The sequence below is a fragment of the Hylobates moloch genome, unplaced genomic scaffold (assembly GCF_009828535.3).
Source record: "Hylobates moloch isolate HMO894 unplaced genomic scaffold, HMol_V3 SCAFFOLD_9, whole genome shotgun sequence".
Lineage (NCBI taxonomy): Eukaryota > Metazoa > Chordata > Mammalia > Primates > Hylobatidae > Hylobates > Hylobates moloch.
The window spans coordinates 52200460-52219360 of record NW_026652284.1 but is presented as its reverse complement, the minus strand read 5'-3'; the positions used below and the strand labels follow the sequence as shown (position 1 = coordinate 52219360).

Below are 18901 nucleotides of genomic sequence, written 5' to 3'. Positions count from 1 at the left end.
CATCCTAATGACAGGATCAAATCCACATATAACAATGTTAACCTTAAATGTAAATGGGCTAAGTGCTCCAATTAAAAGACACAGACTGGCAAATTGGATAAATAGTGAAGACCCATCAGTGTGCTGTATTCAGGAGACCCATCTCACATGCAGAGACACACATGGGCTCAAAACAAAGGGATGGAGGAAGATCTACCAAGCAAATGGAAAAAAAAAAAAAAGCAGGGGTTGCAATCCTAGTCTCTGATAAAACAGACTTTAAACCAACAAAGATCAAAAGAGACAAAGATGGCCATTACATAATGGTAAAGGGATCAATTAAACAAGAGCAGCTAACTATCCTAAATATATATGCACCCAATACAGGAGCACCCAGATTCATAAAGCAAGTCCTTAGAGACCTACAAAGAGACTTAGACTCCCACACAATAATAATGGGAGACTTTAACACCTCACTGTCAACATTAGACAGATCAACGAGAGAGAAAGTTAAAAAGGATATCCAGGAATTGAACTCAGCTCTGCACCTAGAGGACCTAATAGACATCTACAGAACCCTCCAACCCCAAATCAACAGAATATACGTTCTTCTTAGCACCACTTCGTACTTACTCCAAAATTGACCACTAGGTTGGAAGTAAAGCACTCCTCAGCAAATGTAAAAGAACAGAAATTATAACAAACTGTCTCTCAGTCCACAGTGCAATCAAACTACAACTAAGGATTAAGAAACTCACTCAAAACCGCTCAACTACATCGAAACTGCACAACGTGCTCCTGAATGACTCCTGGGTACATAACGAAATGAAGGCAGAAATAAAGATGTTCTCTGAAACCAACGATAACAAAGACACAACATAACAGAATCTCTGGGACACATTCAAAGCAGTGCGAAGAGGGAAATTTATAGCACTAAATGCCCACAAGAGAAAGCAGGAAAGATCTAAAATTGACACCCTAACATCACAATTAAAAGAACTAGAGAAGCAAGAGCAAACACATTCAAAAGCTAGCAGAAGGCAGGAAATAACTAAGATCAGAGTAGAATTGAAGAAGATAGAGACACAAAAAAACCCTTCAAAAAATCAATGAATCCAGGAGCTGGTTTTTTGAAAAGATCAACAAAATTGATAGACCGCTAGCAAGACCTAATAAAGAAGAAAAGAGAGAAGAATCAGATAGACGCAATAAAAAATGATAAAGGGGATATTGCCACCAATCCCACAGAAATACAAACTACCATCAGAGAATACTATAAACACCTCTATGCAAATAAACTAGAAAATAGAGAAGAAATGGATAAATTCCTGGACTCATACACCCTCCCAAGACTAAACCAGGAAGAAGTTGAATTTCTGAATGGAGCAATAACAGGCTCTGAAATTGAGGCAATAATTAATAGCCTACCAAACAAAGAAAGTCCAGGGCCAGACGGATTCACAGCCGAATTCTACCAGAGGTACAAGGAGGAGCTGGTACCATTCCTTCTGAAACTATTCCAATCAATAGAAAAAGAGGGAATCCTCCCTAACTTATTTTATGAGGCCAGTATCATCCTGATACCAAAGCCTGGCAGAGACACAACAAAAAAAAGACAACTTTAGACCAATATCCCTGATGAACATCGATTCCGAAATCCTCAATAAAATACTGGCAAACCGAATCCAGCATCACATCAAAAAGCTTATCCACCATGATCAAGTGGGCTTCATCTCTGAGATGCAAGGCAGGTTCAACATACGCAAATTAATAAAACGTAATCCAGCATGTAAACAGAACCAAAGACAAAAACCACATGATTATCTCAATAGATGCAGAAAAGACCTTTGACAAAATTCAACAGCCCTTCATGCTAAAAGCTCTCAATAAATTAGGTATTGATGGGACGTATCTCAAAATAATATGAGCTATTTATGAGAAACCCACAGCCAATATCATACTGAATGAGCAAAAACTGGAAGCATTGCCTTTGAAACCTGGCACAAGACAGGGATGCCCCCTCCCACCATTCCTATTCAACATAGTGTTGGAAGTTCTGGCCAGGGCAACCAGGCGGGAGAAAGAAACGGTATTCAATTAGGAAAAGAGGAAGTCAAATTGTCCCTGTTTGCAGATGACATGATTGTATATTTAGAAAACCCCATCGTCTCAGCCCAAAATCTCCTTAAGCTGATACGCAACTTCAGCAAAGTCTCAGGGTACGAAATCAATGTGCAAAAATCACAAGCATTCTTATACACCAATAACAGACAAACAGAGAGCCAAATCATGAGTGAACTCCCATTCACAATTGCTTCAAAAAGAATAAAATACCTAGGAATCCAACTTACAAGGGACGTGAAGGACCTCTTCAAGGAGAACTACAAACCACTGCTCAACGAAATAAAAGAGGACACAAACAAACGGAAGAACATTCCATGCTCATGGATAGGAAGAATCAATATCGTGAAAATGGCCATACTGCCCAAGGTAATTTATAGATTCAATGCCATCCCCATCAAGCTACCAATGACTTTCTTCACAGAATTGGAAAAAAATACTTTAAAGTTCATATGGAACCAAAAAAGAGCCCGCATTGCCAAGACAATCCTAAGCCAAAAGAACAAAGCTGGAGGCATCACGCTACCTGACTTCAAACTATACTACAAGGCTACAGTAACCAAAACAGCATGGTAGTGGTACCAAAACAGAGATATAGACCAATGGAACAGAACAGAGCCCTCAGAAATAATACCACACATCTACAACCATCTGATCTTTGACAAATCTGACAAAAACAAGAAATGGGGAAAGGATTCTTTATTTAATAAATGGTGCTGGGGAAACTGGCTAGCCATATGTAGAAAGCTGAAACTGGATCCCTTCCTTACACCTTATTCAAGAATTAATTCAAGATGGATTAAAGACTTACATGTTAGACCTAAAACCATAAAAACCCTAGAAGAATACCTAGGCAATACCATTTAGGACATAGGCATGGGCAAGGACTCCATGACTAAAACACCCAAAGCAATGGCAACAAAAGCCAAAATTGACAAATGGGATCTAATTAAACTAAAGAGCTTCTGCACAGCAAAAGAAACTACCATCAGAGTGAACAGGCAACCTACAGAATGGGAGAACATTTTTGCAATCTACTCATTTGACAAAGGGCTAATATCCAGAATCTACAAAGAACTCAAACACATTTACAAGAAAAAACAAACAACCCCATCAAATAGTGGGCAAAGGATATGAACAGACACTTCTCAAGGGAAGACATTTATGCAGCCAACAGACACATGAAAAAATACTCATCATCACTGCCCATCAGAGAAATGCAAATCAAAACCACAATGAGATACCATCTCACACCAGTTAGAATGGCCATCATTAAAAAATCAGGAAACAACAGGTGCTGGAGAGGATGTGGAGAAATAGCAGCACTTTTACAGTGTTGGTGGGACTGTAAAGTGGTTCAACCATTGTGGAAGACAGTGTAGCAATTCCTCAAGGATCTAGAATTAGAAATACCATTTGACCCAGCCATCCCATTACTGGATATATACCCAAAGGATTCTAAATCACGCTGCTATAAAGACACATGCACACGTACGTTTATTGTGGCACTATTCACAATAGCAAAGACTTGGAACCAACCCAGATGTCTATCAATGATAGACTGGATTAAGAAAATGTGGCACCTATACACCATGGAATAGTATGCAGCCATAAAAAAGGATGAGTTTATGTCCTTTTCAGGGACATGGATGAAGTCGGAAACCATCATTCTCAGCAAACTATCGCAAGGACAAAAAACCAAACAGCGCATGTTCTCACTCATAGGTGGGAATTGGAAAATGAGAACACTTGGACACAGGAAGGGGAACATCACATACCGGGGCCAGTGCTAGGGTGGGGGAAGAGGGGAGGGATAGCATTATGAGATATACCTAATGTAAATGACGAGTTAATGGGTGCAGCACACCAACGTGGCACATGTATACATATGTAACAAACCTGCACGTTGTGTACATGTACCCTAGAACTTAAAGTATTATAATAAAATAAAATATAATCATTGAAAAAGACTTTCTACACATGTCAAAAACATTTTAAGCCAAAACTTGTAACTACAAATAGCATGCTTCACATTTTGTGGTACTTCAAACTTTAAAAAGACATATTCAGAAATAAATCAACCAACATGAATACAGAAGTTGTTAAAACAGTATTGTAATCATAAATCGGTCTTTTAAGTTTTTTACTGGAAGAATAGTTTTCACTAAATTTTACCTAAATCAAAAAAATAGAATAAACACTGTCAGAATATATATTGAGTTAAAAATGACTAAGTATTTTTATGTTTCTGTCAATATATGGAATTTTTCTTAAAGGTGGTCAATAAAGTAAAATTCTGTCTATTTAAAAGAAAAAAAGAAAGAAACAGATCCAGACCTATTTAGAATTAAATGGCCATGATATCAGCAGTTTATTATCTGTGGTTCAGCAATATGATAATATCAGTAGCCACAGTGACCACCACTACTATATATATATATAGTTGCTCACCGTTCATGAACCTAGGTCAGGAGTACAAAAGTTCTGGCATGCTTTCTGTAAGTCTGAAAGAATTTCAAAAAAAAATATTGAGGCAGAGCAGCTACCTGAGGTAGCCACAAAACCTATGTGCAGAGATCAGAAGAACACAAATACAGTGAACGTGCTGCGGGCCAGGGTTAGCTGTTCAGAGTTGCTGTTCTCTGCTGTCTGCTTTGGTGTTCCAGAAGGGTGTGGCCCCAGCATTAGCTTGGCATGGTGGCATACACCTGTAGTCCCAGCTGCTCCAAGAGGCTGAGGCAGGAAGAGAGCTTGAGCCCATGAGTTCAAGGCTGTAGTGAAGTATGATCCTGCCACTGCACTCCAGCCTGGGCAACATAGTGAGACCCTGTCTCTTAAAAAAAAGAAAAAGAGGCCGGGCGTGGTGGCTCACGCTTGTAATCCCAGCACTTTGGGAGGCCGAGGCGGGCGGATCACGAGGTCAGGAGATCGAGACCACGATGAAACCCCGTCTCTACTAAAAAAATACAAAAAATTAGCCGGGCGTGGTGGCGGGCGCCTGTAGTCCCAGCTACTCGGAGAGCCTGAGGCAGGAGAATGGCGTGAACCCGGGAGGCGGAGCTTGCAGTGAGCCAAGATTGCGCCACTGCACTCCAGCCTGGGTGACAGAGCGAGACTCCGTCTCAAAAAAAAAAAAAAAAAACAAAAAGAAAAAAAAGAAAAGAAAAAGGAAAAGAAAACCAGCCAATATGGAACCTTTTGTTTTTACAGTGATTCTATGCTGAGGTCTCTAACTACACAGCAACCTACAACGGTGTGAGAAGGAGCCAGGCCCCAGAAGGCCAGGCAGTACAGGAGGAACGAGGTGACGCTGTCTTACGGTTAACCATGTGACACTACCCATGGATAGTGCTAGGTCTCTCACTCCCCAACCTGAAAAGAGAAGCCTGCATAACTAGACCCCTGCGCATCAGATTCACCCTGTCCCTGTGCTACATGTGAAGAAGCTGGGTGGACGTGATGTGTCAAGAATGGCCCAGGCTGTTCTCTAGTGGCAAACTCCCAACCTACATATCATGTCTTTAGTGCATGGTATGACTCTCCCCTGATTTCCATCTGCCAGACGCAGACGTGGCCTGGACTCCACCCACAGATAATTTTATTCTTCCCAAGGTATAAGACCAGTATCTGGCAAGCAGGCAGCCTTCTCACAAAGGCCATTTCCTCTACAGAGGGGTTGGTTTTGAAAATCAGCCAGGTATCTCATCCCCCAGAAACAGATGAACCATGGTGCATTTTAGCCCTAATGAATTCACTTCTTGCACCCTGCTGATTGTAAATCAGTGGTTAGCATGGAATACCAAATTATTAGTGACAAATGAGTGCCTTTTTCCATTTTCCCTGCTGCCCTTTTACCTCTTCTCTGAATCATTGCAGTGGCCTTTAGCTGGTTACCTGCCTACTTCTGGGCCCTTCTTTTCTCAAGCCATTTTTGGTCCTCCTTTGTGTGTTGTCACAGCTATTATGTAAATTTAGGAAGCATATGTCTGACCATATTGCTCGTCTGTTCAGAAATCTTAGATGGTTCCTTGAGATGTATGTTAGAGCCTGCTTCTCAGTATACAAGTTTTCCATCAAGCAACTTCTCCAATGCATTTTCTGTTGTTCTGCCATTCATTCTTTGGCCCAATTAATGAACTAACTTAATATTCCTGGTATTTCCACCCTCATTGTGCCTGGAGTGTCTTGACTGTTCATTTAAGACATCTCAAATTCTACTTCCCAATGAAGTCTCTACTGATACCTTCCAGCTGGATGGGCTTTCTCTAGTGTTTGAACCATTGGAGAGAGAGAGAAAGTGTTTAAATAGAACTTCGCAGATCGCACCTGTCATATTCTGCTAATGCAAGGGTTATACATAGGTTTGTGCTATCTTTCTGCTTTGGAGACTGCTAGCTCCTTAAGAGCAGAAACAATGAATATGGCATGGTGCCATACACAGGAGAGATCTCCAGTAATAGAATTTGTTATAATTTGGAATGACATTGTGGAAAAACTCATATATTCCATATCGGTTTGATGTTATTATCGTTAAACCTGCTACCAATAAGAAACCCAGAGTTAATGCCACAAATACCATTATTATTTTAATATATTAAACAGGTTTTAAAATTTATTTTCCAGAAAACGTTTAAGAAAGGAAATTAATGCTGTGGGACTCCAAAAATAGGATGTCTTTCAAGTATTGTGCTTTGTTTTTTAACACTTCAGGATCAAATATGAAAATGTTAAATGTAGATTTTTAAATTTTTAAAGCCTACTTATTTTTCAGTAACACCCTGAAAGAAGAATTGCAAACCCTGATGGCTGCTGTTGTCCTGGTGATCAGAGCAGAGGTCTGGAGCCTGGGAGAGGCCCAGCAGCCTGGAGTGGTAGCAGCAGGGCTTAGATGATGAGAAAATCTTATTGTTTTTTCTCATTCTGTCATAGGACTTGAAAATGTTCCATCTAGTGACAATTCTTTAAGAATACTTTTGCATCCAGGAGTTGATAGATTTTGAAGGTTTTGGGTTTTTTTATATTATTATTATAGTAAGACTCTGGTCCCTTAGGAGCTGGATATTTACTATCTAGAATGAATAAACCCTTCCTCATCCCAAGTTAACACAAAGCTTTATTTATTAAACAGAGCATCCCTTTAAAACAATTTTATGTTCCCTTCAAAAAGCATAAGGGGGAGAGCAAATTATGGAAGCTTTCATTGCCTCCCTCCCTCCCTCCCTCCTTCCTTCTTTTCTCCTTCCCCTCCCCTCCCCAGGCTGGAATGCAGTGGCACAGTTATACCTCACTGCAGCCTCCAACTCCTGGGCTTAAGCGATCTTCCTGCCTCAGCCTTTTTTGTAGCCGGGACTCCAACCATGTGCCACCACGCCTGGCTAGTTTTTAAATTTTTCATGGAAATGGGGGGGGGGGGTCTGTGTTGCCCAGGCTGGTCTTGAACTGCTGGGCTCAAGTAATCCTCCTGCCTCAGCCTCCTAATTAGCTGGGACTACAAGTGTAAGCCACCATGCCTGGCCTAGAATTTTTTTTTTTTTTAAAGACAGGGTCTCACTCTGTTGCCCAGGCTGGAGTACAGTGGCACCATCACAGCTCACTGCAGCCTTGACCTTCCTAGGCTCAGACAATCCTCCCACCTCATTTTTGAGAAATAACATTTTTCAAATACAGTGTCAATGAAAATAGAAATAAATAGTAGTGTAAATAAATATTTTAAAAATTACACTGAAACTGTGAACGATTTGTTTATACTGTCAGACTTCATATTGATTGAATTTACAGGGTTTATAAATCACAATTTAGTCTCTGATTTGATCATTTGAAACAAAACGGCTTAGGATACTAGATTTCACAAGGCTTTTGTGAGGATCAAATGAGATTATATATCTGAAAGTCTTTCACAAACTGTGAAGTACAAGTGTTTCTAGGAAGTGGCATGCCACTTTGTATGGCTTTTACTATGGCTATTAGGATGTGAGATTGAGACCTTCCTCCTCCCCTCTTGAAAGCAAGAGAGACGTCCCATCTCTAAGGATTTCTTTCACTCTCACTCAGCTTGCCCTGCTAGTTCTTAGGAGTGAAGTGAGATGCTTCTTATTTTTCAATCCATCTATGAAAAATTTATGCATCTTTTAGTAGGGTGTTCATCTGCATGATTTATTTATGTTTTCACCCCAGTGAAGGGGAAATGGTATGGGGCTACAGGTGACTTTTGTAATGTTCTCCATTGATAAGACAGGGCCACCCCAGTGAGTCTTTTGAGTTGTAACCAACTCTATTTCAGTGACAGTATTTTTGTAAAGTTACTGTTTGGAAACTTAGCTTGTTATCTTGTATGTGTATTGCATAGACCAAGGATCTGATTGAAATAACATGGCAACAATATTGCCACCAAGAACATGCATTTTAACCACAGTACCCTTCTATTGCATAGTGCGCATGTCCAGGAATTGAGCTGGCTTTTACTAAATGAATATTTTGTATCCAGATCACTTGGGACTGTGGGCACATTGGGAATTTCACCTCAGTCTTTCTCTCCCTGTCCTCTGAGACGGTACAAGTATCATCTAAAAGGATGTATAAAACAGGTATATGAGAGCTGCTTTACCCCCTCCCACCCAAAAAAAAAGATATAATTAACATAGTATACAGTTCTTCATTTTAAAATGTATAGTTAAGTGGTTTATTATATACTCACAGAGTTGTACAACCATGAGAACGTTTTCATTACCCCGAATAGAAACCCTGTACCCATTAGCCATTACTTTTCATTCCAGCTTGTCTATTTTTTTTATTTTTGTCATGTCCTTTTGGTATCATATGTAAAGAGCCATTGCCTGGTCCAAGGTTTCAAATATTTGCTCTGATTTTTTCTTTCAAGACTTTTATAGTTTTGGCTCTTACTTTTAGATCTGTAATCTATTTTGAGTTAATTTTTGTGTATGATGTAAAAAGGGGTTCAAAATCATTCTTTTGCCTGAGAATATCCAGTTCTAGCACCATTTTTGAAAATATTACTTTCTTCTTCCTGAATTTTCTTGGCACTCTTGTTGAAAATCAATTCACTGTAAGTTCAAGGATCAATTCTTTCCCATTGATTTATACTTCTGTCCTTATGCCCCTATTGGCTTTAGGTCTGTGTACCATCCCGTCAAGTATTTTTTGATACTATTCGTAAATGAAATTTTTGTTTTTAATTTCATTTTCATATTGTCTGATCATATAGAAATAAAATTTAAATTTAAGATAAATACAATTGATTTTTGTATATTGATCTTGTATCCTATAAACTTGTTAAACTCATTTATTACTCATAATAGTTTTTTTAAGATTCTTTATTATATACAAGATTACGTCATCTGCTAATAGGGAGTTTTACTTCTTGCTTTTCAATCAGGATGCCTTTATTTTTCCCCCCCTTGCCTCATTTCCCTGACTGGCACCTCTAGTACAATGTTGAATAGAAGTGTCAGAGCAGACGTCTTTGTCCTTTTATGGATCTTAGGGGGAAAGTGTTCAGGGAAATCATTCACCATTAAGTCTGATGTTAGTTGTAGGGCTTTTGTGGATGCTGTTTGTCAGTTTGAGGAAGTTGTCTTGTATTTCTGAAGTTCTTGAGTGTTTTCATCATGAACATGTATTAAATTTTGTCAAATGCTTTTTCTGTGTCTATTTAGATGATTATGTCACTTTTGTTCTTTAGTGAGACGATTCTGTTACATTAATTGAGTTTCAAGTGGTAAAGCAACCTGTGATTCGTGGTATAAATCTCATTTAGTTGTGGTATATAATCCCTTTTATGTGTTGCTGGATTTGGTTTGCTTACATTTTGTCAGAGTTTTTGCATATATATTCATAAGAGATATGGGTCTGTAATTTTCTTGTGATGTCTTTTATTTTGGTATGAGAGTAATACTATTGACCTCATAAAATGAATTCCCTACTCTTTTTTTTTTTGGAGTTTGTAAAAGATTGTTATGAATTTCTCTTTAAACATTTGGTAGAATTCACCACTGAAGCTATCTGGACCTATGTTTGTTTGTTTGTTTGTTTGTCAGAAGTTTTAAGTTACTGACTTAATTTCTTTATTTGTAATAGATTTATTCAGATTTTTAATTTCTACCTGTCAGTTTTGGGAGTTTGTGCCTTTCTAGAAGTTTGTCCATTTTATTTCCATTTTCTAATTTGTTGGTGTACGGTTGCTCAGTGTATTTCCTTTTAGTGTGCTATACAATCCCTTTGCTTTCTGTAAGCTTGGTAGTGCTTCCTCTCTTTCAATTCTGATTTTCACAATTTGAGCCTTCTCTCATTTTTTCTTACTCAGCCTAGCTAATAGTTTGTTAATTTTGTTGGTCTTTTCAAGCGACCGTATTTTGGTTTCATTGGTTTCCTTTATTGTGTTCTATTCTCTGTTTCATGTATTTCTGCCTAATATTTGTTATTTTCTTCCTCTGCGTGCTTTGGGTTTTGTTTTTTCTTGTTTTTCTGGTTTCTTAAGATGAAAGTTTTGGTTGATTTGAGGTCTGTCTTTTTTAATACAGGCATTCACAAATACAAATACTCTTCTAAGCACTGCTTTAGCTTGATGTCATAAGTTGTGCTTTGTTGTATTTTCCTTTTTATTAATCTCAGAGTATTCTCTCATGTCCCTGTGATTGCTTCATTGGCCCATTGGTTATTTAGGGGTGTGTCATTTATGTTCCACATCTTTGTGAATTTTCCAAATTTCATAGTGCTATTGATTTCAAATTTCATTTCACCGTGGTTAAATAAGATGTCTTGTATGACTTCAGTCATTTTGAATTTACTGAGCATATGGTCTGTTTGGGAGAAAGTCTGTGCACTTACAAGGAATAAGCTTTTTACAATTTTTCATTTAGCATAACCATAGCTTTTAATTTTGTCTTGATTTTTTTTGGTAAGGCTTGATGGAATTATTAGTTCTACAAGGGTAAAGGGTTTAGTTTAAATTGACACTGCATGTAAATATAGTGTTTTAGAGGTCCTGGAGTATCTGTCTACAGTCCATCTGGTCTTTAGACAGCTGTTGTCAGGCATCACTCTAAAGACAGGCTAGCAAGGAAACTACCTAAGGCAGCGTCTTCATGTGGAGAGCCTGTTCATTATGTTAGTTTAACAAAGGGAATTGTGGCAGGTGCATACAGTGCTTCGTTGCTGAAAGAAGGCATGCATTTGCACAGCAGAGTTATTTAGAGGTACCCAAAGAGGAGCGGGTAAGCAAGATGAGCACTGCTTTCTTTTCTGAATTGATCATGACATCAGTACAAACATAATGTCAAGAATTAACTGTAACTTTCAATGTTGAAACAAAGAAAAAGACCGATGTGTGTTTTCTTATAAGACTGGAGGACAGATGATGCCTCTTTCTGTCTTTCTCTCCCTTGTTTTGGCAGTGATAGGCCAAAGGGAAGCACATTGTTGGCCAGTTGATCTAAAAGTTCCTATGCATCATTCTGGTAATGAGCAACAAAGGCACTCATTGGCAAATGTTCCATCTTGAATAACTGAGGTCAGCAGTTTCTTTATCAAAGCAACCCAGGTTAAATATGCTCTTTTATGATCTAACACACTGTAATAATCAAATCACCATTTTTAAAAGCAACCCGGAACATTATTGAAAAATAACTTTTTTGTTTTAAAATAAAGCAGTAATACAAAACAGTGCTTAAGTTATGGGTTACAATGAATACTTTCAGTGTTTATGACCTTCCCAGATAGTCTGTAGGAAGATTGTCTATATTCTGACTATAAAAATAGGACCAGGACGAAGTTTTTTTGACTGTTACTGCTGGTATATCCTAGATACTCTGTGCTATTTTCTGGACTTTTCCTTTGCTGCCTAAGGGAGAGAGTATCACATCTATCAGGTCAAGACTTGTACATTTGCCACACCAACTTAGACCTAACATGTTTGCATTTATGTTCAATCAGTCCATTGTGTATAATATACTCCATTGTCTTTGCTATTAAAAAAGGCATAATGTTAAGAATATCTTTTATATCTCTATTGAGTAATTGTCGTGCCTTTGCCTAGCTGGTTCATTTTGATCCCAAATTCAGTGTTCTTCATTTAGCTTTTTGATGATGTACTGAATAAACAGTATCGCAATATGTACCTATTTTGCTCATTTAAGAAAATATTTGTAATTGCTACCATAAGGTTTTTCATTACCATCTAGAAGCAAAGACCTCTGTTTTCATTCAGTTAACTTTCAGTATCAGAAATTCTGTTTAGCAAAAGAAACCATAAAAACCATTTATGTGGATCAGTGAGCCTTTACTGCTATCTGCCCAGGAGGAACTCAATAAATGCCTCTTGACTGATGGAAAATTGCTTTGGTAATATTAAGCAGAGAAAATATGAAGAGTGCATAACACATTGCTTGATGCATGATTCTTGGCTGTACTGCACTGACATGTAACTAAGGACAGAAGTTCATGCGAAGTCTATGACTGTCGGACTTTTAGAATATAGAGTGGTATCATCCAAATGACGGATGTATGTTTGCACCAGTGTTGGCTCCGAAAGTTTCTTAGAGCTTTGGGGTTGCCTCTAAAATATAGTTCCACCCCAGGCTCTCTCTCTCTCCTGTCAAGCAGACTTGAATCCCTGGAATGGCTCTAGAACCACTTTGACTTCATTAAAACATTTGAACTACTTGTGGACAATTGAGCACCATGACTTTCAGAAATAGAGACCATCAAATGATACAGCAGCGTTTCTTTTTTTTTTTTATTTTTTTTACCCTTGAGTTTTGTTTTGTTTTATTTTGTTTACTAGACTCATTTAGCCATCTGTGGAAAATTTTTCCAGGAACACAGCCATAATTGTTTTTTTTTTTTAATTATACTTTAAGTTTTAGGGTACATGTGCACAACGTGCAGGTTAGTTATATATGTATACATGTGCCGTGTTGGTGTGCTACACCCAGTAATCGTCATTTAACATTAGGTGTATCTCCAAATGCTTTCCCTCCCCCCTCCCCGCACCCCACAATAGGCCCCGGTGTGTGATGTTCCCCTTCCTGTGTCCGTGTGTTCTCATTGTTCAGTTCCCACCTATGAGTGAGAACATGCGGTGTTTGGTTTTTTGTCCTTGCGATAGTTTGCTAAGAATGATGGTTTCCAGCTGCATCCATGTCACTACAAAGGACATAAACTCATCCTTTTTTATGGCTGCATAGTATTCCATGGTGTATATGTGCCACATTTTCTTAATCCAGTCTATCACTGTTGGACATTTGGGTTGGTTCCAAGTCTCTCCTATTGTGAATAGTGCCACAGTAAACATACATTTGCATGTGTCTTTATAGCAGCATGATTTATAATCCTTTGGGTATATACCCAGTAATGCACTGGCTGGGTCAAATGGTATTTCTAGTTCTAGATCCCTGAGGAATCGCCACACTAACTTCCACAATGATTGAATTAGTTTACAGTCCCACCAACAGTGTAAAAGTGTTCCTATTTCTCCACATCCTCTCCAGCACCTGCTGTTTCCTCACTTTTTAATGATCACCATTCTAACTGGTGTAAGATGGTATCTCGTTGTGGTTTTTGACTTCCATTTCTCTGATGGCCAGTGATGATGAGCCTTTTTTCATTTGTCTTTTGACTGCATAAATGTCTACTTTTGAGAAGTGTCTGTTCATATCCTTCGCCCACTTGTTGATGGGGTTGTTTGTTTTTTTCTTGTAAATTTGTTTGAGTTCATTGTAGATTCCAGATATTAGCCCTTTGTCAGATGGGTAGATTGCAAAAATTTTCTCCCATTCTGTAGGTTGCCTGTTCACTCTGATGGTAGTTTCTTTTGCTGTGCAGAAGCTCTTTAGTTTAATTAGATCCCATTTGTCAGTTTTGGCTTTTGTTGCCATTGCTTTTGGTGCTTTAAACATGAAGTCCTTGCCCATGCCTATATCCTGATTGGTATTGCCTAGGTTTTCTTCTAGGGTTTTTATGGTTTTAGGTCTAACAGGTAAGTCTTTAATCCATCTTGAATTAATTTTTGTATAAGGTGTAAGGAAGGGATCCAGTTTCAGCTTTCTACATATGGCTAGTCAGTTTTCCCAGCACTATTTATTAAATAGGGAATCCTTTCCCCATTTCTTGTTTTTGTCAGGTTTGTCAAAGATCAGATGGTTGTAGATATGCTGCATTATTTCCGAGGGCTCTGTTCTGTTCCATTGCTTTATATCTCTGTTTTGATACCACTACCATGCTGTTTTGGTTATTGTAGCCTTGTAGTATAGTTTGAAGTCAGGTAGCGTGATGCCTCCAACTTTGTTCTCTTGGCTTAAGATTCACTTGGCGATGCAGGCTCTTTTTTGGTTCCATATGAACTTTAAAGTAGTTTTTTCCAATTCTGTGAAGAAAGTCATTGGTAGCTTGATGGGGATGGCATTGAATCTATAAATTACCTTGGGCAGTATGGCCATTTTCACGATATTGATTCTTCCCATCCATGAGCATGGAATGTTCTTCCATTTGTTTGTATCCTCTTTGATTTCATTGAGCAGTGGTTTGTAGTTCTCCTTGAAGAGGTCCTTCACGTCCCTTGTAAGTTGCATTCCTAGGTATTTTATTCTCTTTGAAACAATTGTGAATGGGCGTTCACTCATGATTTGGTTCTCTGTTTGTCTGTTATTGGTGTATAAGAATGCTTGTGATTTTTGCCCATTGGTTTAGTATCCTGAGACTTTGCTGAAGTTGCATATCAGCTTAAGGAGATTTTCGGCTGAGATGGTGGAGTTTTCTAGATATTCAATCATGTCATCTGTAAACAGGGACAATTTGACTTCCTTTTTTCCTAATTGAATACCCTTTATTTCCTTCTCCTGCCTGATTGCCCTGGCCAGAACTTCCAACACCATGTTGAATAGGAGTAGTGAGAGAGGGCATCCCTCTCTTGTGCCAGTTTTCAAAGGGAATGCTTCCAGTTTTTGCCCATTCAGTATGATATTGGCTGTGGGTTTGTCATAGATAGCTCTTATTATTTTGAGATACGTCCCATCAATACCTAATTTATTGAGAGTTTTTAGCATGAAGGTTGTTGAATTTTGTCAAAGGCCTTTTCTGCCTTTATTCAGATAATCATATGGTTTTTGTCGTTGGTTCTGTTTATATGCTGCATTATGATTTGCGTATGTTGAACCTGCCTTGCATCCCAGGGATGAAGCCCACTTGATCATGGTGGATAAGGTTTTTGATGTGATGCTAGATTCGGTTTGCCAGTATTTTATTGAGGATTTTTGCGTCGATGTTCATCAGGGATATTGGTCTAAAATTGTCTTTTTTTGTTGTGTCTCTGCCGGGATTTGGTATCAGGATGATGCTGGCCTCATGAAATGAGTTAGGGAGGATTCTCTCTTTTTGTATTGATTGGAATAGTTTCAGAAAGAATGGTACCAGTTCCTCCTTGTAACTCTGGTAGAATTTGGCTGTGAAACCATGTGGTCCGGGGCTTTTTTGGTTGGTAAGCTATTAATTATTGCCTCAATTTCAGATCCTGTTATTGGTCTATTCAGAGATTCAACTTCTTCCTGGTTTAGTCTTGGGAGGGTGTATGAGTCCAGGAATTTATCCATTTCTTCTCTATTTTCTAGTTTATTTGCGTAGAGGTGTTCATAGTATTCTCTGATGGTGGTTTGTATTTCTGTGGGATTGGTGGTGATATCCCCTTTATCATTTTTTATTGCATCTGTCTGATTCTTCTCTCTTCTTTATTAAGTCTTGCTAGCGGTCTATCAATTTTGTTGATCTTTTCAAAAAACCAGCTCCTGGATTCATTGATTTTTTGAAGGGTTTTTTGTGTCTCTATCTTCTTCAGTTCTGCTTTGATCTTAGTTATTTCTTGCCTTCTGCTGGCTTTTGAATGTGTTTGCTCTTGCTTTTCTAGTTCTTTTAATTGTGATGTTAGGGTGTCAATTTTAGATCTTTCCTGCTTTCTCTTGTGGGCATTTAGTGCTATAAATTTCCCTCTTCACACTGCTTTGAATGTGTCCCAGAGATTCTGTTATGTTGTGTCTTTGTTATCGTTGGTTTCAGAGAACATCTTTATTTCTGCCTTCATTTCATTATGTACCCAGGAGTCATTCAGGAGCACGTTGTACAGTTTCCATGTGGTTGAGCGGTTTTGAGTGAGTTTCTTAATCCTGAATTCTAGTTTGATTGCACTGTGGTCTGAGAGACAGTTTGTTATAATTTCTGTTCTTTCACATTTGCTGAGGAGAGCTTTACTTCCAACTATGTGGTCAATTTTGGAGTAGGCGTGGTGTGGTGCTGAAAAGAACATATGTTCTGTTGATTTGAGTTGGAGAGTTCTGTAGATGTCTGTTAGGTCCTCTAGGTGCAGAGCTGAGTTCAATTCCTGGATATCCTTGTTAACTTTCTGTCTCGTTGATCTGTCTAATGTTGACAGTGGGGTGTTAAAGTCTCCCATTATTATTGTGTGGGAGTCTTAAGTCTCTTTGTAGATCTCTAAGGACTTGCTTTATGATTCTGAGTGCTGCTGTATAGGGTGCATATATATTTAGGTTAGTTAGCTCTTCTTGTTGAATTGATCCCTTTACCATTATGTAGTGGCCTTCTTTGTCTCTTTTGATCTTTGTTGGTTTAAAGTCTGTTTTATCAGAGACTAGGATTGCAACCCCTGCCTTTTTTTGTTTTCCATTTGCTTGGTAGATCTTCCTCCATCCCTTTATTTTGAGCCTATGTTTGTCTCTGCACATGAGATGGGTTTCCTGAATACAGCACACTGATGGGTCTGTACTCTATCCAGTTTGCCAGTCTGTGTCTTTTAATTGGAGCATTTAGCCCATTTACACTTTTGTCATATCAGTAGCTGCACACCAGATAAGGGAATGCGTTGACTTGATGTACTGGGTTTGAACAACTGGAGTTTCTCCTTGATAAAGTTTGTTATAATCCACTGTCATTCTCAAAGACCTGTGTGTCTTCTGCACAGGCCTGCACACAAAAAAAGAGATGTGATAGGAGTCACCACCCTGAACCTTTCAAGTCTCTGACAGTGGCATTAATTTTTGCAGTTCCTCTAAAAGATGCCATATTGCTTTCGGTTGCTATTGTGGCGGGGAAGAGAAGTTCAGAAGTTTTCTTGAGCCCCTCGAATTCTAACAATGCTGACTGCATAGGTCAAGACACAACTGTGGAAATTCTCCCTGTGTGTAAGTGTAGATCCCATCTGTAAACCCAGGTTCTGGGCAGGTAATAAACCACAGCCTCCATTTGTGTCTGACTCCCATGCAGCTTCCACCCCACCATCAGGACACAGAGTTGTTGAGTCCTCTGGGAGAATGTCCAATAAGTGCTGAGAAGTCCAGTTATTTCTTTTTCTCCTCAAAAGTAGCTGCACATCCTTTGGGAATCGGTAGAAGAAAGACTTGTTACATGATTATATATTATGGAAGTATCCTTCCTTAAAGGACCAACCACTCCTTCAGTGAGAGGCTGTCGGACGAGAGAAGAGCGGCTATTGAGGCTGTCGTGCTGGATCCCTCTAGGCCTCTGTCACCTGCCTGCAGATCAGATTAGAGTGTCTGAGGCTTTCCCACTATTCTGGCCCTACAGACCCTCTCATTAACTGCCCACTCCCAAATACCTGGCTAGCTTACACAGACTTTGGCCCTTCGGCTTGTTATGTTAGCCAGATCCTCTTGCCTCTGGACACTTAGCTCTGCTACCTCAGCCGTTCCTGTTCTTGTAGAAATCCGGAAGCCCTTGAGGCAGCATCTGCAGTGCTGGCCGGAATTCCTGTCTGTGGCCTCCTGGGAGTGTAGTTATGAGGTGGGTAAGCAGGAGACATGGTAGATCCCCCTAAGTCTATATTTCTACATCTGTATTTTATCAAGACATTCCTGGCATCTAGCTATTCTAGTTTGTATTACAGGGGGCTGTTATACTGTGCAGAAGGTAGAAGTTTTAAGGTACTTGGTTTTAGGGCCCAGGAGAGTGCCACTTATAGACTGGCATTTTGGCAACTATGATGAACTCCCAGTTTTATACCTTGGATATCTTTCTCTAGTAACATATTACAACATCTAACAGACAAAAAAGCAAGTCGCGTAACTTTACAGCCTACTTTCACATTTATTTTCTTACTTCCTCTTTAGATAACTGTATGGTATTCATAAAACTAGATTCTTACAGATGAGGAAAGAAATTCAGAAAAGGTAATTAACTTTTCTGGGGCAGAACTAGGTCTACAACATGTATCTCTTGACTTCTTGTCCTCTTTTGTTACAACACAAATACCGTAGTGGCACGTGGATGTGTGCGTGCGTATAATATGGTGCACTCACACATATGTGACACACACACCTCTCATCACATACCACTTATGCACATACCACACACATGCACACACACACATGACACACACTTAACACACATCTGTACACCATACACACACTCCCTATCCAGAAACTACAATTTGTGTCATGTCAAATGTTGATGCTCCAAAACAGCATATATTATTAAGAAACTCAAATACAGCAATTTCTTTTGTTTGGATGAAGGTAAAATCTGCATTTCGATTTCAGCTATAATCATTACTTGCAATGTGGGTTTTTTTTTTTTCCTAAAAATTCTCACCTCAGAAGTTGCCCAAAACCCAACTCATGAAGGAATCTTCAGTCTCATTATTAATCAAAGAAATTTAAATTAAAATATCTTGGCAAAATGTCTATGTCAACTCTATGTGTAATTATGTGCACACACACAAATGCTGACAAAGTTACAGTGGGTAAGCCGAAATGTGTAATTGTCT

General features: G+C 38.9%; 1 protein-coding gene across 8 annotated transcripts in view; it reads left to right on the top strand.

Moving 5' to 3' along the window:
* The window catches only part of SPIDR (scaffold protein involved in DNA repair), a 527842-nt gene that overhangs the window by 234262 nt on the left and 274679 nt on the right, over positions 1–18901 (top strand). The window lies entirely within an intron of this gene.